The sequence below is a fragment of the Bos taurus genome, chromosome 8 (assembly GCF_002263795.3).
Source record: "Bos taurus isolate L1 Dominette 01449 registration number 42190680 breed Hereford chromosome 8, ARS-UCD2.0, whole genome shotgun sequence".
NCBI lineage: Eukaryota > Metazoa > Chordata > Mammalia > Artiodactyla > Bovidae > Bos > Bos taurus.
This window is the reverse complement of record NC_037335.1, coordinates 49,154,317-49,179,454: the sequence shown is the minus strand read 5'-3', so window position 1 is coordinate 49,179,454 and position 25,138 is coordinate 49,154,317. Positions and strand designations below refer to the sequence as shown.

Genomic DNA, 25,138 nt, shown 5'->3' with positions numbered 1-25,138 from the left:
TGGGCCAATGTTTGCTGCTAAGTCTCCATATCCCTTACCTGCTGTGTCCCTAGCAGTGTATTGATGAATATAATTGGTGTAAGTAGTAGCTTTAATGTTTGTAGCCTTGGACCCTTGAGTTAATTCTTTTTCTTGTTATAGCCCACCACACCTTTGCCCTGTAGGAATGCACCTTTATCTAATGCTTTTGGAGGGTGGCGCCTGACTAATCACCTTTAGAGAAAAATAAGTTTTCTGAAGAAAGGGTCTTAAAATGTTAACAGGCCTCCGGGCCAGAAGATGATGCAAATCACCTAAACTTTTGCATATGATAAGTTTGCAGAAAGAAAGCCTGGCTTACTGCATGACTCTACCCCTTCCCCCATTATCCTCTATGCATAACTTAAGGTATAAAAACTACTTTGGAAAATAAAGTTCGGGCCTTGTTCACCGAAGCTTGGTCTCCCCATGTCGTTCTTTCTTTCACCTTCTGGCTGAATTATTCAGCCTCTTTTCTCCACTAAATTTTCTCACTGAGCTATCCTTATTTAACCACTCTTTATATCTTTAATTAACATTTAAATAAGCTGTTGTTTCCTGATCGCCGATGCCATCTCCCCTTCGAATTCCCTGGATCCACCAGGGCTGGACCCCGGCCCATGGGTTTGATCCCTGGGTTGGGAAGATCCCCTGGAGAAGGAAATGGCAACCTGCTCTAATATTCTTAACCTGGGAAGTCCCACAGACAGAGGAGCCTGGCAAGCTATAGTTCCTGGGGGTAGCAAGAGTCAGACACAACTTAGTGACCAACCACTAACAACAAATACTCCAATATGAAATTAAAAGTTTTGTTTTTTCTTTTAAAATTAAAAGTATATATATAGTATAGATTAACAAGCTCTTACTGTACAGCCCAGGGAACTAAATTCAGTTTGCTGTGATAAACTATAATGGAAAAGAATAATATATATATATGTATAACTGAATCACTTTGTTCTACAGCAGAAATTAACACAACATTGTAAATCAAGTATACTTCAATAAAGTAATTTTTTTAAATACAGCCAGCAAAAATGTTTTGTTTGGCCCACACATTTTAATTAATGTCCTATATTTAGGTATTAGAAATATCTCACATAAAAACTCAGCTTGTCTTGAAAGATGATAAGACTTGGCAACACCAGGTCTATGTTTGGCTGGACCTGGGGTAGCTAATTCATTTCAATGAGTCTTGAGTATAAATCTTTTCTTCTGGTTTGTCTCCCTTACCAGACTGTGAGTTCCCCCAGAATCCCCCTATCATGAGTTTTTTAGTTAAGCTCAACAGACATAGGGCTTCCCTGGTGTTTCAGTGATAAAGAATCTGCCTGCAATGCAGGAGACATGGGTTCAGTGTTTAGGTTGGGAAGATCCCCTAGAGAAGGAAATGGTAACTGACTCTAGTATTCTTGCCTGGGAAATCCCATGGACAGAGGCGTCCATGGTGTCACAAAAGTCAGACACGACTTACCAACTAAACCATCACCACGACTACCAGACATATGTAGGGTGAAGGCACAAATTATGAATGGGTCACAGTGCTGAAGGTCAACTCTGAAGACAACTTATATAACTTTGAGTTCAGTTCTCTCTTCTCTTCCTCACTATCTCTAGTGTTCATCCCACAGAAATTTTATCTAAGTTCATGTTTCAGCTATCCTCTCTACCATAAGGCAAAATCTGTAAGCCTGCTTCCTGAGTTCTAATCAGAAATCACTAACTGCCCCTCAACAGTTTGGACTATGTCACGAGCTTATTCTGTTATCTAGCCAACACATACTTTCTAACCTTTGACCCTAATTTTCTTTTACAGTTACCATTATCTTCCCATGCACATAACCTGGAAACCTCAGCAATTGTAGATTCCTCTTCTGCCCTCCCCAGCCTCATTCAGTGAGTTATCAAGTCTAGTTTATTCGTTCTTTACAATAGTGAATGTCTCTTTTCCTCTCTTTTCCTTCCTCTATTCAAGGTTGAGTTTTACTTTTTGATAAACACTTAATTGCTCTCCTTGTCTCAAACCTTTTGCCTTTCAATATAAATGTATCTATTTTGTTGTTGTTCAGTGACTCAGCCATGTCTGACTCTTTGCAACCCCATGGATTGCAGCACTCCAGGCTTCCCTGCCCATCACCATCTCCTGCAGCTTGGTTGGTGATGCCATCCAACCATCTTATCCTCTGTTGTCCCCTTCTCCCCCTGCCTTCAACCTTTCCCAACATCAGGGTCTTTCCTAATGAGTCAGCTCTTTGCATCAGGGGCCAAAGTATTAGAGCTTCAGCCTCAGTCCTTCCAATAAATATTCAGGACTGATTTCCTTTAGGATTGACTGGTTTGAGATCCCTTGCAGTCCAAGGGACTTGCAAGAGTCTTCTCCAACACCACAGTGTTCAGCCTTCTTTATGGTCCAACTCTCACATCCATACATGACTACTGGAAAAACCATAGCTGTTACTATACAGATCTTTGTTGGCAAAGTAATTTCTCTACTTTTTAATATGCTGTCTAGGTTTGTTTATCTCTAATGCCAACAAATATTTAGCCAGTGTCCACTGCTGTTTTAGAAATTAGGGATACAGCAGTGAACAAAAGTGACACAGAGTCCTTGCTTTCATGGATTTGTAACCAGTGAGGGATACAGCAAACAAACACATGTATAATCATATAATGTCACATAGTAATAAATTATATGAAAAAATAAATTATATGGGGATAGGCAATAATGGATTGGGCTTCCCTGTTGGCTCAGTGGTAAAGAATCCACCTGTCAGTGCAAGAATTTCAAATTCGATCTCTGAGTTAGGAAAATTCCCTGGAGAAGGAAGTGGCAACCCACTCCAGTATTCTTGCCTCAGAAATCCCATGGACAGAGGAGACTGGCGGGCTATAGTCTATGGGGTTGCGAAGAGTCAGACACGACTTAGCTACTAAACAACAACAACAATAATGGATTAGAGAGGTATGACTTTTGAAAAAATAATAGTAAGTCTTTCAACATTTAAATTCATATGCAATTCAAGGACACATTACATAGAGTTTCCCAGATTAACTTTCCTGAAACATGTCACATAATGTCTCTTCTCTATTGAAACACATTTAACAGATATTCATCCATAAAACAAGTGGAATAGAGTCCAAGTCTGGGCCCAGGTATTCTTTTTTGCCTTTAGTGTATAAACACAAAACTTGGTTAATTTCCTGGCCTTGGTTAATTTCCTGGCCTTATAATTTGCTATTTAATTGGCGTATTACTATCTTAAGCCTTTCTGAAGCGCCCTTACTCTCTCCTTCCTTCTTCCTGCTCTAGGTCACCCAGTGTGACATAGAATCCACCACCTCGTAATCCACCACCTGTCTCTTTGTGGTTATATTTTATATTCCCAGGTGGATGGCATATTTTTGAAAGATAATTGTCTCATATTACTTTATATTCTTCTTAGTACTTTATAAAGTGGTTGGCATACAAATCCATGTTTGTTAAGTGTTGACCAACCAGCTACATGAATTGACCACAGGCAGTCTCTTGGCTCCAAGTGGCACACTCTTGCATCATCTGCTCTTTTCTCTTGGTGACACTAAGCCTATATCTGAGACAGAATCATCACTTGAATTTTCCATTTGAATATGCCTTTTATTTTCCCCTTAAAAGCAGTATGTCACTGTAATCCATATAGAGCTTACATCATTTTGTTCTAGGGTGAAATGCTTTGCTTCATCAGGGTGTTAGCGTTCTACACTTGCCACAAGGGGGAGCAGCAGTTCTTTTTCAGGAACCAGAATGACTCCACACTTTTCATTCTTCTACAGTTTCCACCCCAACATTCTGCTCTTCCCCACACGTGGTCCCATAAATTTTTCTGTTTTTGCTTTTTCTCCTGCATGCATTTTCCACAGGTGAAAGGAAACTTCTTCACCTTAAAAAATTTAATTAAGATTCCATTTCTCTAGGCATTAATAGTTTAATTTCCATTCAGATTCTTAATTCCTTATTGTTATTGAACTCTTCAACACTTCTGGAAAATAATTATTGTTGGGAACAATTCAAGGGCAAATGAGAAATTATCTTTCAATTGCTATCCAATGTGGACAACAAGTAGCATATATTTTTGTTCCTCAGTTTACCTAAAGTAGGGAGTGTAAATAGGTACTTAGTACTTGCCAAATAGGAAAAGCTCTTAAAACATCTTAAAACTGGATATTTCAGCACTCTACATATATGCAGTTCTAGAGTTAGCAGGAATATTAGAAATAATCTGGACCCAAATCCCATTATAAATAAGGACTTTGAATCACAGGAAAATCAGATAATGAGCTGAACTAGTTCAAGGGCTCATTCAGGTCCAAGACTTTTCCCATGAAGCTCTATTGTCTCTCTTTTGTACCGGCTTGAGGCTCAGATTGACTGAAAGAAATATGATAAATAATAACAAAGAAATTATATCTATGATAATATTATATAGTATGATTTTACATTAAATCTGACCTATAGTTTAAACAGAGGAAAGAAATAGTTCTTTTACAAATCCAACAATATTATGCTAAGGATCATTATAAAAATGTTGCTTTCGGTTCTGAATACTACAAAATACCTTACATACATGCATAGTCCAAATGTTACCTTGCAGTTGTTAAAATTATTCAAGTAGATCTATTTGTACTGGCTTGAGGCTCTGATTGAGTGAAAGAAGCATGATAAATAATAACAACAGTAGAAATTATAGCAAAATAATATTATATAGTATGATTTCTATTTATATAGATAAAACTATATATGTATCAGTATATGCATCAGTAAAGTTCTGTAAGTGTATACAGTCAAAATTGTTAACCTTGACACTTACTCTAGGGAGAAAGAGAGAAGAGAGCAGGTAAATGCCTTTCCGGGAGGCTTTCATTTTGCACTGCATTTATTTCCATAAAATTAGAGATTCTGCAACAAACATGCATAACTTCTGAGTTTATGAGCACTTAAAAGGCAAAAATTAAAAGTATAAAAAGAAACACCACATTATTATAAGAAGAAAATGTCACTTTTATGAAAGGCCATTGAATTTGATTTTAAAAAAACCCAAAAAACAAAGACTTCCTTTATTTTCTCACTGGAAACATAGTCAGTGATTAGCCAGCGTAATAATAAGAGCTCAAAATTCAGTCTTAATGGCGACTCCATACTGAGTTACAACTAACAAAGAATGGACTTGTTTTGCAGGAGTGATTAAAAAATTCTTACGGGTTACTTCCTAGAACATCAGCTACATTAAGTCTACTATGCACCACAGTGAATATCTTGAAGCAGTAAAGACATCTAGGCTTTATTATTGCTCAAAGTTCAGAGTCAGATGTTTTTCACCCTCCGCTAATGCTTGGCCTTTGAGAATGGCCAAGCCCTGGAGAGTTACTTCCAGGTAGCCCTCCATAGACTTCTGGCTAGTGTCTCCTGAGGTTCACTAATCCTCTATCAGCTTTGCTTATTATGTTCATGAGTTTCTTTTATTTAAATTTAGCTCCATGGTTTCTCCTTCCCTAAAATTAGAACATAACATAAATTTTGAGTCTTTTATGTGTTTCTTGCCTTTATATGATTTTGGAATCTTTTACTAAAAGGAAACATGTAGCCATAGCCCTCTCCCCTCTTCAACATTGCATAAAGGAAATGGTACTCAGTCTCAACTCTCTGACTTAGAACTGCATGTTAGAACAAACACTCCTAGTTCTTCTCTCTACGTGGCCATTTCTCTTTTGGATGAAGTAGCAGCTTATTAGAGTGACGAGTTCACTGAGAATCTGAATTTCATCTGTGCCACATTTCCCTATTGGCTGCGATAGTTGATATTTTGAGGCCTTGTCCATGAATGACCCCATCTCTTCTCTATTGTTGTTTTCCTCTTGGAATGTTCTGTTCTCAAGTAACACAAACTTTCCTCCTCCACTTCTTTTGTATCCATTTAGTACCTTTCTATAGGGCAAGTCTGAACTCTCTAGATTTAGGAAATAGAATCCCAGGCAGAGGAAGTCCTACAATATATTCAATTCCACTATTTTCAGAATCTGCTCTGGACTTTGACCCCCACTTATCACCTTGGGTTAGTTCCAAATTGTTTATAAACCTTGAGGCAGATTTGTAGGCAATCTGTATTCTCTGAGGTCCAGAACTGTATATCCAAGTGTATCTTCTCTTGGGCATCTCAAACTGACCTCAAAATTGACACAGCTAAACTGAGCTCATAATCTTCTTCTTTATGTAAAAATAAATTAACAAAATGCTGGTCTTTTTTTAAGCATCCTATAGCTCAGCAAATGCCATCTTCTCTCTAGTTATACAAGCCAGAAGTCTTCCCTGGTTTCTCTTCTCCATTTCATATGTTTCACATATCCAATTCATCACATTTCTCTCCATCTCTACTTGGAGAAGGACATGGCAACCCACTCCAGTATTCTTGCTTGGAAAATTCCATGGACAGAGGAGCCTGGCAGGCTATGGTCCATGGGGTCTCAAAGAGTCAGACACGACTGAGCGCATACACACACTACCTCTTCTTCCTTACTCTTAAACAACTTCGTCTCTAACTGAACACCTGAACTACTGCCATTGCCTTATAATTGGTCTACCCACTTATCCCCTGGACTCTGTTCATGAGCTCACCAAGTTAGAGCCTGAGGCATTGTTTTCCATGCTGTTGATGGCATTCTATTTTGCTTTCAGTAAAGACAAAAGAACTCTCAGCATAACCTATAATGTGAAAGTTGCTCAGTCGTGTTCAACTCTTTGCAACCCCATGGACTATACAGTCCATGGAATTCTCCAGTCCAGAATACTGGAGTGGGTAGGCTTTCCCTTCTCCAGGGATAACCTATAATAGGGGTTAACAAATTTATTCCTCTAAGGGACTAGATAATAAATATTTTAGGTTTTCCAAGCCACACAGTCTCTGTTGCAACTTTCCAACACTGTTATTAAAATAAAAAAGCAGCCACAAACAATATGCAAAGAAACAGAACTCTGTGTTCCAGTAAGACTTCACATTATAAACAAACAACAGGGTTTGACTGACATGCTCTACTTTGCAAATCCCTGTCCTAAAATATTCTGCGTATGGCACCCCTATTCATCTCTCGACTCTCTTGCAGAATATCCTCCTGCCATTGCTATTCCAGTACTTGCTTCATGCTTTTACACTTAGTCCACCACATGGCCCTCACAAATGTCCTTCTCTCTGCCTGGTTTGTTCTTCCATCTCTTCGCCTGGTTAGCTCTTACTTTTCCTCAGATTTTGACCCAAAGCCGTCTATGGCCTCCCCATCTTTTTACAGTCTCTCAGAGCCACCTAGATCCTTCCTCCAGAGACTTGTTATGGGCAATTCTTATCTCTGCAATTATCCAAGTAATGTCTGCTATCTAAACCTCAGATAACCTCTACTCTCTACCATCCAAGTGTGAGATCCAGAAAGATAAGGATAGTATCTTTCTCTCATTGCATCTCCTGGCCCTGGGGCTAAGCACATAGTTGGCACTCAGGAAATTCTTGTTGGCTGACCAAGTAAATGAAGACATGGATGAATTATTCCTACTCTCATCTTCATTCCACAGTGGGTCTCCTACATCCCACAGTGACCCATGTCTATTTTCTCAAGTTCTTTCTTCATAAATTGTGTCTAGCAATGTTCTTCTCTCTCTCTTTCCATATCAATTTCCCATTTTTCTTCGTGCTTAGAAGAATTTTTATTGCTGTTGTTTTCACCTTTCTGTCCTTTGCATAGATCTGTCTTCTTTGGTAAGTGTTCTTCTAGCTTTTCTTTGGCCCCCAAATGCTCATGCCACAGATTTGTCAAATCTCTGCAGCCAAAACTCTCCCTGAGCACATTTGTAGTATGACAAAGTTGCTTTTATTCACTTGCTATAATGAGAGAGAACATGCACGATGAGAATCCTTAGGGGCATCTCAGTGAAAGGGTGTGAGAAGGAACTTAGAAGATTTGGACACTATATTTGGTGATTTTAGGGAGAGTTCAAGGAAGCAGAGTTTTGCTCTGAAATAATTGCTGCTATCAGAAATTGAGGATAATTCCTTAAATTCTTTGGGCAACTTAATAATTATTTTCTAGGAGGTAAAGAGGAATGCATACAGCTAAGCCTGTAACTGATCAAAAGGCAGTAGTTACTCACATTAGCTAGATTAGGGTAATATCTGGTCTTTTCTACCATTTGGGTAATGTCCTTGTTTTTGTCTGACAACATATGACTACAGGAAGTTCTTATCTCTGTCTTGATCCAACAAAGTCAGTGTGGCCTTGCCTGGTTTGGGCATTCTCTGAAATTATTTCTGTTTAGTAGGAGAATGACATAGCCTAGCTATGAGTGTGGCAGGCCAGCTCCTAGCAGCACAAGGACTTTTAGAGTGCCAGGGAGCTCCCAGCTTTTGGAAACTGCTAATCTTTCTCTCAGAGTGAGTCCTCTGAGAGAGGAGTGAATATACACAAAGGGTGTCCACACACAGCAAGGATCTCTGTGCCCTGTTCTGTGCCTGGTAATCTGCCCAGAAGGCTGACCTTGGCTAGCATGGAGTAGAAGTTGAAGAGTAAATACTTTTGTTTATCACTTTTCACTGTGTCCTAGTTGAAGAGTCACATTAAGTTATGAAGTTAGATAAATAAAATTCCTCACTTAATGAAAAATGTGTGGAATCCTTTGGCCTGTGTTCACTATTATAATCACAGATAAGAATTTGAAAGCACAACAGTCCTCAGTAATCTCCCCCAATACATCATTTTTTAAAAATCTCTTGTGTAATTTTGCAAAGACTCTCCATATGATGTCAACTAAGAAGACAACTGAATTTTAGAAAACAACCAATTCACTAGCACTGATTATTGGCTGTAGCCACTGAATCTTGGTATGACATGTAAAAAGGATTTATGAAAAGAAGCCAAGTGTAAGGTGCAGCCAGGGGAATGTGATAAGGAACAGTCTGCATCTAGAATGTAGAGTTTGAGGTTTCATATTAAAATTAGTTTGTTCAGTGAAATAAGAGTTGCATAAGCTTGCATTGGCTGATCAGAGTAGAAAACACCTGATACACCCAAATCCTTTTGAGATCAGTGAGATACAAATTATGAAAGTTTCTGGAAGTCTCCGTTCAGTACTTATTTCTGGGAGAAGAGCTTTGATGATATCTGAGGCTATGTGAAAGCAGTTATCAAGGCTGAACAGAAGCAAAACACTAAGTCATTGGTTGGACATATAACTTCTTGGCTGGGGGAGGTGGTGTTGAATTTGAAATAAGTTTGAAAATTTTATGAACCACACATATATCATAAATTCATATTATCACATTATTTATCATTCAATAATCTACAGATGTATCGCATTATTTATCATTCAATAATCTACAGATATATCACACTATTTATCATTTAATAATCTACAGATGTAGATATTGGCATATGTGTGATTACCTTGGAAATGTGGGTCCTGAGGGAAAACGAATCCATAAAGTCTGGAAAACTCAAAGGCTGGGGACTGGAATCATCTGAGATCTTGTTCATGCAGAGGTCAATGATGGCTGCAAACTGAGACTTAAGCCAAGGTTCTGGACTGGAGCACTTATGTATGGCCTCTCCATGTGGTCTGGGCTTCTTCACAATAGGGCTTCTGGGCTCTGAAGGCAAGCATCCTGAGAGAGAGCCAAGTGGAAACCTTTTGTGATCTAGCCTTAAATGTCACATAGCATCACTTCTGTTATATTCCATTGATTGGACAGTCACAGGTTCCCTCTTAGACTGACTTACATCAGCCTGCTTTTTGTCACAAAGAAAACTGGTGAGTCAAACTTTTGGGAAACCCAGTGTATTTTTTTCACTGAAGTATTGAAAGAATCCTCTGAAAAAGTTAGAATTGAAACCTAACTTGATGTTATAAGGTGTCATGGGTACCATGAGAGGGAAATGCCATAAAAGCAGTCAGAGCAGGAGAAGGAGAACCCTGAATTCTATATATAAACGTTGCCCAAGTCTCTGGGTGATCCCTGGACTGTGCATGTATGCAGTGGACTGACAGGAGAAGTGAGACCTGAGCTGCTGCCCAGCACAAGTAGAGTTCTCAGTGTGAGTCTAATCAAGTTAATATCCTGATAGCCCATGAGACGCCTTGTTCCTCAGGGGGGTTAGGATAGAATAGAACAGAGTAAAATAGAATAGAATAAGACAGTATAACATAATACAATATAACACAGTATAATACAATACAAATCTGCAATGTTCTCTTTTTTTTCCTTTAAACTATTGAGCTCAAGATCTTCGTTTTTCAAGTCATATATATTTTCAAAATGGAAATCCAGTTTTAGGGTATCAGATTAATGTACAATTTACTATCCAAATTGCTTTGTTAAGAGATGTCTGAAGTTTAAGGAAATCTTTTTTCTAAGATTAAGCTTTTGCCAACACTCTTATCTTTGAGGTAGAAAGTTGTATTTTGCCAAGAAAAACCAGAACTCCAATGTTGGCTTTATTTACATGATCTATAAAGCTGCCATGCTGTGTTCTGCCTTTCGAGTTACACTTCTTTAAAGAAAATCTAAGTTAACAATTGTGTTGTGACATCCTTTACTGTCTAGTAAAATCTTAGTTAGCAAAGCAGTTCTCTATAATTAAACAGTACAGTATATTTTATTCTCAAAGAACTGATAAACCTAAAAAACATGCTCTAATATTTTTTAACCACTTTTAATTTCAAGTAAGGTATTTCATTGGTTTGATAGATTCAAGTCATAATTTATCTTTAGTCCAAAACACGTATGTTTTGGTTTGTGTTTTTACTTTGGAAACCTTTACGCCGTTTAAGAAAACAAAGCATTATTGAGTTTAAAAATGTAATGACATTTACACTGAATATTTTGTGGCAGGCATGGCTGATAAACTAGGATTTCTGATTTCCAGCCATGGGCTACGTCTATGCTTTTCTGGCATCTCCTCTCACTCACTGGCAACCCTGGTTGCTCTGGTTTCCCTACCCTTGTTAAAGGGAATTGGATAACATGACATACCAATTGTGAATTAAGAAGCATTAATATTTTTAAAGCATGGTTGCGAAAATAAACTTCCCAAACCAGGAATGACTACTTATCAAAAATTATGATGATTCCTCCTCAGACATGTTATTTTTTAAACCATATACTTTTGTTTTATTTTCTGGGCTTTCCTCATGGCTCAGCTGGTAAAGAATTCATAGGTTTTATTTCCTACAGGGTATTAATTTGATATTTCAGAAGAAAAGAAGGGATGATTAACTGCAAATTTCAAATGCAAAACTTGAAACTTTGCCTATATTCTTAACTACAACTGTATCATGAAACAAAAATAATATTTTCCAAAGAAAATTAAATGAGAGTTTAAAAGTAATAACTACAATGGCAACCTTTCGTTGCATCACATAAGTACATGCCTCACTAAGAGCTATTTTAGATCCTTTTTTTCCATCCACGAGACAAAAATATTTAATAACTATGAGAATACGTACTTCATTGTTTAAGACTTACTGAATCATCACAAGCAGATGTATTAATAAGGCACTGGAATCACACAAGGACCTGAATCACTTTGTCTTTAAATTTAAGAAAAGATTAGTTTCTTATCCAAAGAAATAAATATTTATAGTTTTTATATACAAGACATATTGTGTATATATATATATATATTTGAATTTCTGTATAGCATAGAAATATGCTATATATATATATATATATATATATCTCCTGCATGGAAACATATAGTAATCATAGAGTATAAAATAGAATATAAAAACTGTTACCAGAAACAAAGAACATTTTATCATGGCAGAAAGAGCTAAAAACTGGAAGGAAATAAACTATTTACATTTTTGAATGCTAAAAATGCAGAAAGAATTTTTCCTCTTCTTAAGTGTTTCCCATGTTTCCATATTTTCTAGACTCAGCTGGGTATTACTTTTAAATCTTAAAAAATTCTGCCACAAAAAAAGGCAAGTAATTATTTGACAGGATTCACAGGTAAAAATAGGAAATGTAACTCCTGTATGATCTAGAAATCGTAACCTTTGTAATTTCAAGTTTAATAATTAGTTTAGCATTAAAATGACATTAGTCATTTTAGCATCTTAGTATCATAAATAATAAAGTTGCAGAGCCTTTAGTGAAATATTTCTATCAAATTCAAAAATGTATCAAATGATGTCTCAAATGACACACTAATGAATCACTGACGTATTGCACCATTTATATATTTGATGTAACAATAACAAGTAATAACATGTTAATAAAATTTACCTAATCTATGTAAACAATGCACAGACTTGTAATAACATTTAGACCAAATAACTTAACTTATTGACATAAACAATTACAGATATCTTTAGAAAAAAATTGCAGATACTTTAACAAGAATAATTAAAATTAGAGAAGCTAACTTCTGCAAGACTAAAACCCCAAAGTATTTTCCACTTTCACTAAAAATTTTGCTAGGTAACAGAACTTCACTTCTGGGTCAAAATCATATTGCAAATTTTCAGGCCAACAGATTCTGTCACCTTCACTCAAAAACAGCTAGAAAAGGTACATGCATTCTGGAAAAAAAAAGATTATAACTCGATATGTAGATGTGAATATTATTATATCATTACCCATGCATGCTAAGCTTCTCATTCTTGCCTGAGTCTTATGTCAGAGAAGAAAACTATCTTCTGGGTCACTTACTTCCACCAATCTTCCTTCTTTACCCCATAGGAAATCAAGGCTTAAATTTCTTCAACTTTTAAGAAAATGTAGATCTTCAGAGATGGGGAAGACATCTAACAATTTTAAATCATTTTCTTAGAATTCCCAGAAGTTCCATGTGGCCAGACACATTAAAAAAAAAAAAAAAAGGATTTTGGGAGAAACCAACAAACAAAAAACCACAGGTAGAATCAATGAGTGGGTTAAAAAAAAAAGAGCTATCTGAATTTAGATGGAACATTTCCAGGAATAATAACACAGGCATGCATTCTCATCCTCTTCTTGATCTTCATTCTGATGTGGAGATCTAGATGGAACTTCGACTTTCCAGTTCATCGACTCTAGCCATGGGCTTCTGCCCTCTGAGTAAGGGTATAGGCTCCTAGTGTCTGCATATTGAGGTGATCCTCTCACTTCACTGAGAGCAACTTCATGGGATGGAACAGGATACATTTGATCTCCTTGCCTGTATCTGATTTGGGAAACAGTGAGTTGAGGTACAAGGATTTGCATTGCAAAAGAAAGGCAAAATGGCTTGAAGACGATTTTACCCTCATTGGGGTCTTTTTCTGGGCTCCCTGCAAACTCCTCCTGAAATAGCTCATGCTGACTCACTGGCTTTGGGGACACACTTACTGTAGTCAACATTTTTTATGGCACTTGATTGTGAGATCTTAGATTTAGCCATGTTGCTTGGCAACACATGAACATTTTCACTTTGACTTACCTAAATTCAAATTTTAAACTTTCAGAAAGAGCGCAGATGGTTTTAAGATTTAGCATTTTATATTTATAAGGAAAAAATATACTCTCTTCTAATGTATTCGCCTACCAGAAGAAATTCTAAGTTTTGTGCTAAACAACTCCATTTATATCTATTTAAATGTCCCTGCCATTTCCTTCAATTTCCATCCCAGCTGTTCCCATCACTATCCACAGTCCCCAAAAAAGAAATCTATCCTTATACATTTTTAGTCATACTGTCTGCTCTAGAAAGGAATGTGCAGTAATTCAAATAATGCCTCAGTCTATCATCAAACATAATTGGCAAAAGAGAGCATGAAGAAGGTGAGGAAGAAACAAAGAGGGAGAAAGAAGTGGGAGGAGGACGAGCCAGGGATGGAGAGGAAAAGAAAAAAGAAAAAGAAAGAAAGAGGGATGGAGGGAGGAGGAAGGAAGGAAAAAGAAGGAATTTACATATGAACTGCCATTCAAGAAATTACCTTTCTGTATGTGACAAACTATTTTCAAAGGGACTTATATACACAGTAATTATCATTAAGATTCAAACAATGTAATAAGAACAGAATGGACATTTCTTCAAAATTTAGCATATCAACAAATGTTTGTAATGACTCTGAAACACAGATACTCATCACAGCATAATTTAATACAAATTATTTAACACATCCAAAAATGAGGGAATGATGATTTATGATATATTAGCATATCTATGCACTATGGACTTCCCTGGTGGCTCAGATGGTAAACGCCTCTGCCTACAATGTGGGAGACCGGATTCGATCCCTGGGTCGGGAAGATCCCCTGGAAAAGAGAATGGCAGCCCACTCCAGTACTCTTGCCTGGAAAATCCCATCGACGGAGGAGCCTGGTAGGCTATAGTCCATGGGCTCGCAAAGAGTCAGACACGACTGAACGACTTCACTTTCTGTCTATGGAGATATGCTAATATCCTATGTGGACAACAACATTGTGATTATGGGTTATTTAACAATAAGTAAAGATGCTAACAGTATATTAGATTATTAAGCATAAGAGTAGGTTTCAAAACTTTCATGCAGAATATGATTCTAGTTTCTGCAAAAATAAAATGTGTATGTGGACATAGAAAACAAACTTATGGTTACCAAAGGGGAAGGTGTGAGGGAGAGATAAATTATGAGTATGGAATCAACGGATATGTAAAATAGATTAACGACAAAGACTTATATATAATACAGGTAACTATGTTTAATATCTTGAGAAGAATCGAAAAAATAATATATATGTATAAGCAAATAACTTTGCTGTACTCCCAATAACACAATATTGTAGATCAACTATACTTCATTAAAAATTGTGTGTGTTTGCTGCTGCTAAGTTGCTTCCGTCGTGTCTGACTCTGTGCGACCCCATAGACGGCAGCCCACCGGGCTCCCCTGTCCCTGGGATTCTCCAGGCGAGAACACTGGAGTGGGTTGCGATTTCCTTCTCCAATGCATGAAAGTGAAAAGTGAAAGGGAAGTCGCTCAGTCGTGTCCGACTCTAGCGACCCCATGGACTGCAGCCTACCAGGCTCCTCCGTCCATGGGATTTTCCAGGCAAGAGTACTGGAGTGGGGTGCCATTGCCTTCTCTGTGTGTGTGTTTATGTGTGTGTAATAAGGGCAAAAGATATACCAATTTTTTAAATTGTAGGATTATAAGAGACATATTATTTTACCAAGTTTTACTCAATGAGTATGTACTGCTTTTATAATATGGAAAGTAAGCCAATTTAAGTTGCTTTTATACATGTTGTGCAGTAGACAAAATTAACGATCAGTTCTGTGCTGAGCTGAATATTAACATAATGTATATCATCTCCAAACCCATCCTTCTATGCTCCACTCTGTGATACCTAGGTTTCAACTTTGCAAATAATCTGCCTCCTTTCCAGCAAGTTTCCTGTTAGATTCTACCAATGGGGGCACTACAGAGACTATTTGCTCATTTATGTGGGTGTCATCCCAGCAGTGGCCTGTCACATCATGATTTGTTTCACTCGGAAGCTTATGTCAGCACTCCCAGAACAAGGCTCACTGCACCCCCTTGATTCAGTTCAGTTCAGTTCAGTTCAGACGCTCAGTCATGTCTGACTCTCTGTGACCCCATGAATCACAGCACGCCAGGCCTCCCTGTCCATCACCAACTCCTGGAGTTCACTCAGACTCACATCCACTGAGTCAGTGATGCCATCCAGCCATCTCATCCTCTGTCTTCCCCTTTTCCTCCTGCCCTCAATCCCTCCCAGCATCAGGGGCTTTTCCAATGAGTCAACTCTTCGCATGAGGTGGCCAAAGTACTGGAGTTTCAGCTTTAACATCATTCCTTCCAAAGAAATCCCAGGGCTGATCTTCAGAATGGACTGGTTGGATCTCCTTGGTAGTACTAGCATAAACCGGGCAGTGTCCTCTCCCAATTACTAACCCCCCTAACTCAGTCACCCCTAAAACTAATCATGTGTGAGGGGAAGCAAAGCAAGAGAAGGCTCCCCTTCCACATATCAATGCTGAGCTCACACACTCGGCTGCATCCTGAGTGGGCAGTGTGTACCCCAATGGTGGGGCAGGTGGCAGAGGTACAGGGTGGCTGGCAGGCCGATCAGATTGGCAGGCAGTAAATCATCTTATTCAGCAATTCTCTTTAAAAACTGTTATGATACAGCAGACTTCAAGTCCAGGAGTAGAAATGTATAGTAACTGAGGACAAAGGTTGGGACCTCACCCATGGCCTGTTGGAACAGACCCTGTTTGAGCTCTGACTTGATTCTATCACCTGAATCGAGGAGATTCACTTGATTTTGTCACCTGAATCTACCAGCTGGGGATTCACAGGCCAGGGCCAGGAGTTCCATAACTGAGTACACTGGCCTTTTGTGTTGGCCAGGCAAGATAAAAGATCATGATGTCCCAGAGGGAATCACTACTGTCCCATGCAACAGAACTGAAATCAGGGAGCAATAAGAACATTCACATTCCTCTGGCTACAGTGACCCTGAACTATTCTGTTTGTTTTCATGAAGACCATACACAGTCTTGGAAGTTGCACAAGACCTGGCAGCCACTTTTAGACTTCTTAGGGCTCCTGGGACACTTACAGTGATAATTAAAATGCTGTACAATTAGCGAAATCTTTATGCGTTGACTCTCAAATAAAAAAGTATGCATGGGAATATGAACCAGCTAAAATAAGTGAATGCTATAGACTTATTATAAATTTGCTAGATTAATGATTTTTATTGCTCTTACATTTTTATATGAGTGATTACAGATGATGAAAAGAATGCTGTGGACTAAGTAAAATTTCAGATCTTGTAAAGTAGTTGTTGTTTAGTAGCTCAGTCAGTCAGTTCAGTTCAGTCGCTCAGTCGTGTCCAACTCTTTGAGACTCCATGAATCGCAGCACTCCAGGCCTCCTTGTCCATCACCATCTCCTGGAGTTCACTCAAACTCACGTCCATTGAGTCGGTGATGCCATCCAGCCATCTCATCCTCTGTCGTCCCTTTTCCCTCCTGCCCCCAATCCCTTCCAGCATCAGAGTCTTTTCCGATGAGTCAACTCTTCGCATGAGGTGGCCAAAGTACTGGAGTTTCAGCTTTAGCATCAGTCCTTCCAAAGAAATCCCAGGGCTGATCTCCTTCAGAATTGACTGGTTGGATCTCCTTGCAGTCCAAGGGACTCTCAAGAGTCTTCTCCAACACCACAGTTCAAAAGCATCAATTCTTCAGCTTTCTTCACAGTTCAACTCTAGCATCCATACACGACCACAGGAAGAACCATAGCCTTGACTATACGGACTTTTGTTGGCAAAGTAATGTCTCTGCTTTTCAATATACTATCTAGGTTGGTCATAACTTTTCTTCCAAGGAGTACGCGTCTTTTAATTTCATGGCTTCAGTCACCATCTGCAGTGATTTTGGAGCCCCCAAAAATAAAGTCTGACACTGTTTCCACTGTTTCCCCATCTATTTCCCATGAAGTAGTTCAGTCGTGTCCAATTCTGTGACCCCATGGGTTGCAGCACACCAGGCTTCCCTGTCCTTTACTATCTCCTGGAATTTGCTCAAACTCATGTCCATTGAATCTATGATACTATCCAACCATTTCATACACTGTCACCCCCTTCTCTTCCTGCCTTCAATCTTTCCCAGCATTAGGGTCTTTTCCAATGGATCAGCTCTTCGCATCTGGTGGCCAAAGTACTGGAGCTTCCACTTCAGCACTAAGTCCTTCCAATGAATAGTCAGGGTTGATTTCCTTTAGGATTGACTGATTTGTTCTTTAGGATTGACTGGATTGACTGTAAAGGAGGGGGAAGGGAAAACAAAGGAGAAATAAAATTTTGCATTGATGAACTATGAAATTTACCTGCGTAATGTGGGAAGGTTTTTAAGAGTTTAGAAATAAATTAAGAATGAGCTATGACCAAGAAAAAAAGATATAGAGAGAAAAAAGAAGAGTAATAGAAATGATTAATTTTAAAAAAAGCAAAAGAAGTTTCTGCAGCAAGTCCAGTGGTCCTGCCTGGCCACTTGCAGCCTCACAGTGGCATATTCTAAGATCCTAAGCATTGCGGTAAACAAGGCTGCTGCAGGGAGCCTCTGGAAAACCCCAAGAGGAGGACCACAGTGCAGACCTGTAGGATATGGGAGCAAATGGATGCTCTCTTCGATACATTTTTTTCTTCTTTTGAGAAACAGTTCCTGGAGTGCTTTTGATCCTTAAGAGACTGAACTCCTGACCATGGGACTGTTGACTGAGGAAAAAAAAAACAAAAAGCACAACCTTAAAACTGAGAGTTAAGCTTTATTTGGCAGACAAACTCAGGACTTCATCCCAGGATGCAGCCTCTCAGATTGCTCTGAAGAGATAGGGGGAGAGCCAGGATATACAGGAGTTTTTGCAACAAAGACCAGGTAGTCAGAACTTCCAAAGCCTACCTGTAATTAATCAGAAAAGTAGACATATCAAGTTAATGAATTTGGTGCTTTTCTATGTATGGGAAGGTGCAAAAGTCTGGGTTCATTGAAATCATTCCCTTGATGTGAACTTCAGCTATCTGAGGGCAGCATCCTGTGCTTTTCAGTCCTGAGAGTCCTTAAAGTGGCGTCCTTAGGGTGCACCATTGAGGTTGGCTGTAGCAGCTGATGGCTTGATGGCTGCAATGATCTTTGTTCACTGATATGGCAGGCAACATTTTTTCACTCACAAGACACGAAAATGACCATCCAACCTGTAGTACCCATCATGAATGGGGTATTACATGGTCCACCAAACCAAGAGTTTGGGCAAGTAATTAATCATCAAGTGGATATGTTTTTAAGAGCTCAGGGTAGCTGCAGCCTTCCCTTGTATTTCAATGTCCCTCTTTGAAACCCATCCTACTTTGGTGTCCATTCTTCTCTGATCCAAGGAATTTTCTTATGACAGAGGAAAACAGCTTGAGCTGTTTACACATGGATAGATCCTAAGGCAGGTGGCCCTCACACAATTTAGACTTCAATGCACACCAAAAGTTTCACTAAACTGGAAATTAAAACTATTTTCCTGGTCACTTCAGGCTCCTAATGGGATTGAACTAACACTCAAAAAAAGGAGGTGGCTGCACAGGCTGGGGAAGTTAGTGTCGGTTCTCAAAGAAGACTTGAGTTGCTTCTAAACAGGCATGAGGATGGAGAGCACACTGACTGGATCCTCTGAGCACCTATTAATACTTTCACATCCAATAATAAAAGTTAATAGAAAACTATGGAAACCATAAAAAGGCAGGTTATTGAGGATTCAGATCCTTCAGAAACAGAAATTGAGATGAGTCCCCTAGCAAAGAAACATAGTTAGCTGAGTTTTAATGGAACACACAAAAAAGAAAGCTACAAATATTGACCATCTAATGATTAGTTTTACAAATAAGGACTATAGAAAGTAGACATGCTTTCTTCCTTGCTTATTATATGTATTTAATTTGTATTATTGTGTATTCATTCATTTTTATCTTTTCACCTTTTCTTATTATTTTACTTAAAATTTATTGGGTGGTAGATCTATTACAATTTAGAGTACAGATGAGTCTCCAGGTGAGACTGTAACAGAATTTTAGAAGGTAGTAACATCACCCAGCAATGGATACCGACTCCAGAAATGATTACTGCTGTTAGGACTTTGTGTCTCCCTTTTCCCAGAAAGAGAGGAGAGCAAAGGATGGTCTTTCTAGGCAAAAGAACAGTGTTTGATTTTTGGCAGTTGAAAAATGAATAGACATATGGGTATAATGCAGAGTAGTCCAGGAGTAAATTATGCCAGTCCATTAAGCTATTTCCTTTCACCTCCAGACTTCACTCTGTACTCAGAGCTGAGACTGCAATCAGCATTTCCCCTTGACTTCATTGTGTCTTTCTAGATGAGCAGTAGGAAGCACTAGAGGGAGAAGGGCAGGCATAATGGAGGAAAGACAAGCTCATGCTATGTCCTTACTCTTCCTTCATCATTTCCCTACCAATAGTCTTTTTCCCAGGGTAGTAGCAGGAACAGCCCCTTAAGAGCACACGACAAGCTGAATTCTTCCCCCAGCAGGCTGGGTCTCAGCTCTGCAGATCCTGCTCCCAGTGTTTGGATAACTTACGCCAACACCTTCCCGTTTTCTCCCGCCCTATGGTTATCTGAGGAGACTTTACAAATAGCAGAAGAATGAAGAGAAATGAAAAACAAGGGAGAGAGGGAAAAGTACATCCAATTAAACACAGAGTTCCAAAAAATAGCTAGAAGAGACAAGAAGGACTTCATCAATGAACAGTGCTTAATAATATAAGAAAACAGCAAAGGGGGAAAGACTAAAGATCTCTTCAGGAAAATTGGAAACATCAAGGGAGCATTCCACCCAAAGATGGGCACAATAAAGGATAAAAATGTTAGAGACCTAGCAGATGCTGAAGAGATCAAGAAGAGATGGAAAGAATGCATGAAAGAATTGTATAAAAAAGATCTTAATGAACCAGACTACTATGATGGTGTGATTAGTCACCCAGAACTAGACATTCTAGAGTGCAAAGTCAAGTGGGCCTTAAGAAGCACTGCTGTTAATAAAGCTAGTGAACGCAATGAAATTCCCGAAGAATTATTCAAATCCCTAAAGGATAATGCAATCAATGTTTTGCATTCATTATGTCAGCAAATCTAGAAGACACAGCAGTGGCCCCAGGACTGGAAAAGGTCAATTCTCATCCCAATCCCCAAGAAGAGTAGTACCAAAGAATGTGCTAATCGTCGGACAATTGCATTCATCTCCCATGCTAGTAAGGTCATGCTTAAAATCTTGCATGCTAGGCTTCAGCATTATGGGAACCAAGAACTTCCAGATGTTCAAGCTGGGTTTAGAAAAGGAAGAGGAACTAGAGATCAAATTGCCAACATTCACTGGATTATAGAGAAAGCAAGGGAATTTCAGAAAAACATCTGTCTCTATTGCATCAACTATGGTAAAGCCTTTGACGATGTGGATCATGACAAACTGTGGAAAGCTCTTAGAGAGACGAGAATACCAGACCATTGTACCCGTCTCCTGAGAAACCTGTATGTGGATCAAGAAGTAACAGTTAGAACCCTGTATGGAACAACTGATTGGTTCAAGGGTGAGAAAGGAGTATGACATGGCTGTCTGCTGTCACCCTGTTTGTTTAACCTGTATACCGAGCACATCATGAGAAATGCCGGCTGGATGAGTTACAAGCTGGAATCAAGATAGATGTGAGAAACATCAACAATCTCAGATACGCTAATGCAGGTAGTCACCACGTATTGTACAGGGAAACCTGAAGTGCTACAGTCCATGGGGTAACAAAGAGTTGGACACAACTTAGCTACTGAACAACAATGAACAACTGTCCAGAATATACTAGAATTCAGTGTACTGGGGCTAAGGAAAACTAAAAGCTTAATTTAAGCTTTGTTTCTCTTTCCATAGTCCCAAAGGAAATGACTGTCAAAACTTGGATATGAACCCAGATGAGACTAACCCAAATATAGGCCAACTGTTGAACAAACAAATAAAATTTGACCATACAATGGAATATTACTTAGCAATAAAAAAGAATGAAGTATTTATACACAGTACCAACATGAATGAACATTCAAATCATTATGTGAAAAAAGTCAAGCAAAAAGGACAACATATTTTATGAATCTATTTATACAAAATGTCCCCAATAGACAAATCTGTAGAGACAGAAAATGGACTAGTGCTTGCCAGGGGCTGTGGAGAGATGGAATTAGAAATGGCTGCTAATGAGTATGGGATTTCTTTTTGGAATGATGAAAATTCTCCAACATTAGATCGTGATGATGAATGTATCCCAAAGCACTGAATCATACACTTGAAAAGTATGCATAGATTTTATGGCATGTAATTTTCATCTCAAGAAAACTGTTCCAAAAATTGTAATTAAAACCAAATAATAAAACATGGGGATGAATAGCTTCATTAGTATTTACTCCAGGAAAGTAATTACTTTATTTTTGTTAATCAGCCTAAAATGTTTTCAAAGAATGGCATTTTGTGTGTAAACAGCTGTTTTGCATGTGTGTGTATGCAGAGGTGGTGGGAACTGTTGGTGCATTTTCCATGAAAGGCTCTCACAAAGAGAGGTCTTAATTGTTCATGGTGTTGCCATGTTGATTTCTGAGACTCTGCAAAGTATTTGTAATCCTGGACTAAAAAAAGAAAACAGGACACCTGAAATGATCACATCATTGTTAACCAGCTATACTCCATATAAAATAAAAAGTTAAACATAGATAAGGACACCATTTCACAGAAAAGGAAGTATGATGGCTAATACTATAAAAAGAGATGCTCAACTTCACCTAGAGAATGCAAATGAATTTAACAGGAAGCTATCACCTCACACCATCAGACTGGCAACACTGGAGTGGTAACAAGTGAGGAAGCGAACTCTCCTACATTACTGGTGGAAATATAAACAGTGATGGCCATTAAGGAAAGCATTCTAGCATTCACATATTAAAATGAATAATCCATATATCCTTTTATTCAGCATTCCTTGTATTCTAATCTATAGAAATGAAAGTACTAGTACATAAGGAATAGTAACAAAGATGTATGTTACAACTTCAGAAACAATTGGGTACCAATTTAATATGCTGCAATAGTTTCATATGATATTAGCCTCAAAAAATGAATTTTATATATATATATATATATATATGTCCCTGGTCTATATATATTTCCCTGGAAATATGTTCTTTATGTTCTTGATATACAGATAAACAAAAACAAAATTCAGAGAAATTTATCACCATTCTATTTACATAAAACAATGTTGCAAAATGTGTTATATACGTGCCCTGTGTTTCAGTATGTATGTGTGTATGGTTCCATATATGTGGGAAAGGTATAGAAAGGTGTAGAAATTACCTACACCAGATAAGTAATTTTTAACTATATGGATATGGGATAAGATGGAGAGGGGAATGTGGAATAGAGGGAGAGGAGATGTCAGTTCATAAAAACAACTGAGCCAGCATGCATTATATTGCCCCATTTATGTCATTTTATATACAGTATAAATATATGTGGGTGCATGAAGCTGCATAAATGAATTTAACCAATGTGCTACAAATGGATATGTGAAAGTAGAAAGATTTCATAGGATATTTTCATTCTTCTCTATAAATTTATGGTACACTTTAAAGTTTTACAAAGGTTATGAGCCATTTACATAATCAGAAAATTTTATAGGACTGTTTTTGATGGGGAAAATAGATAACATAAGCAATATTTTGTTATTGTTATTTTTAAAGTCATTGAACTTGTAATATCTTTGTTAATTTGTAGGTTCAGAAATTAAAATACTTTGGAGAAAAGGTGAAATTGAAGATTACCTTTGCTAGACTGGAAATAAAATATCCAGCTAATCAATATCATAAATCTTACATGAGGAAGAGGTATGTGTAATTAATAGACAGTGGTTTTCAAAATCCCTAACCCTAGTTCCCCTACCCAAGTTGAGGGTGAGGCATTATGAAAATGGGACCACTGAAATCCACTGTGTTCCTTGCTCTAACATTCATGTCTTATGTGGTCTCAGTGCCTTCTCATTTCTGGGCCCAGAGTTTCTGATCTGTTAAGTGGCCCAGACTAGATTAAATGTTATCCAACCTGATGATCAACAGACTCCCCTACCATGAGGCCAGTACCAAGCATAATGAATCTGAATCTCTGATGCTGGAGGTTAGAAGTTTAGAAAGCACTAGTGGTAAAGAATCTGCCTGCCAATGCAGGAAACACAAGAGACATGGATTCGATCCCTGGGTCGGGAAGATCCCCTGGAACAGGAAATGGCAACCTGTTCCAATATTCTTGCCTGGAAAATTCCATGGATAGAGGAGCCTGGTGGGCTACAGCCCATGAGGCTGCAGGGTCAGACACAACTGAGAGACTGAACACACACACACATACACACATATATATATTTTTAATTCACACACTAAAACACCGTCCTTTACCAGGAAGATTGTGTGCATAAAGAAAGAGCATGGTAGATGTCTGTATTTTTAAAAGTCCCTCAAATCTGGAAGAATTAAAATCACATTCAAAACCATGTCATATTCAGCCATGATTGTCTTAAATCTCTGCTGCATTTCTTTGCTGCCACACCCTCAAACTGTGGAAAACAACTTATCTCCAACGATCTATTGCTGCTTTGGTGACCGATGCTCATGACTGATTTGCTGCTCCTGATATGTACTGGTTGCAGTGGTTTCACAAGGTCTGGGAAAGGGAGGACAATTAGCTTTTCTTCCTATATTATCTGCAGGTAAGGCTGTTGAGGCTGAGCAGGTACCACCTGGAAATAAGTGAATCCTTTACTTGCCATTATTTCTTTATCTTTGTGGTGAAAACTATGTCTTTCCTTCCAAAGTGATGAACTGGATTTTCTGGATATGCGTAGTATTAGTTGATCTAACTATTAGTGAGATTTTTCAATGTACAAATAAAAAGAAAATGGAGTGAAAAATTTTGTTACATAAATTACATTCTGGGACATTTTGTCAAACTAAACCACTTGTGTTAAGAATCTAAAGGATCTAGAAAACTGTGTGTTTCAAAAAGGAAAAATGTGTTTTCTTCTTATTGCTCCATGTATTCTAAATTCCAAATAAGGCATAAGTTCATTATGTATTTCAAATTGGGTGCTTTCTGCTCTCCAATTAGTGGAGAATGCTCACATAATAAATATCTTCTTTGGTTACTTTCTAATTTTCATAGAGTTTAAAATATAATGTAATCAGTTAAATATTCATTACCAGTGATGAACTCATTAGAAAATTTATCTTTTCGTATATTTTACACTTCTATGACATGTTTCAGTGTGTGAAAATGAGGAGTATGTTGTGTGTTAAAAAATTAATTGCTATTATTTCAAAATTACTTTGTTAAAACAAGTGTGATATATGTGAGGTCTTAGTTCTTTCATTTTTTACTTATTAAATATCTTTAATTAAGAGCCTATTATGTCCCAAGCATTTTGCTAGGTGCTGAAAATTCAATGATGAACAAAATATAGTTACCATTTCCCTGTTTCCTAGATGTGGTTGGTACAC

The 25,138-nt window shown here is 38.0% G+C and overlaps 1 long non-coding RNA gene across 1 annotated transcript in view; it reads right to left on the bottom strand.

The window, feature by feature from the left end:
• The window catches only part of LOC785403 (uncharacterized), a 47,908-nt gene extending 34,658 nt beyond the window's left edge, over nt 1–13,250 (bottom strand). Inside the window, exons 1-2 of the long non-coding RNA XR_009495579.1 lie at nt 12,741–13,250; nt 9,472–9,689 (exon numbers count right to left, since the gene is read on the bottom strand). This is a non-coding gene — a long non-coding RNA (uncharacterized lncRNA). The remainder of the gene's footprint in view (nt 1–9,471; nt 9,690–12,740) is intronic.
• Nucleotides 13,251–25,138: the final 11,888 nt, after the last annotated feature.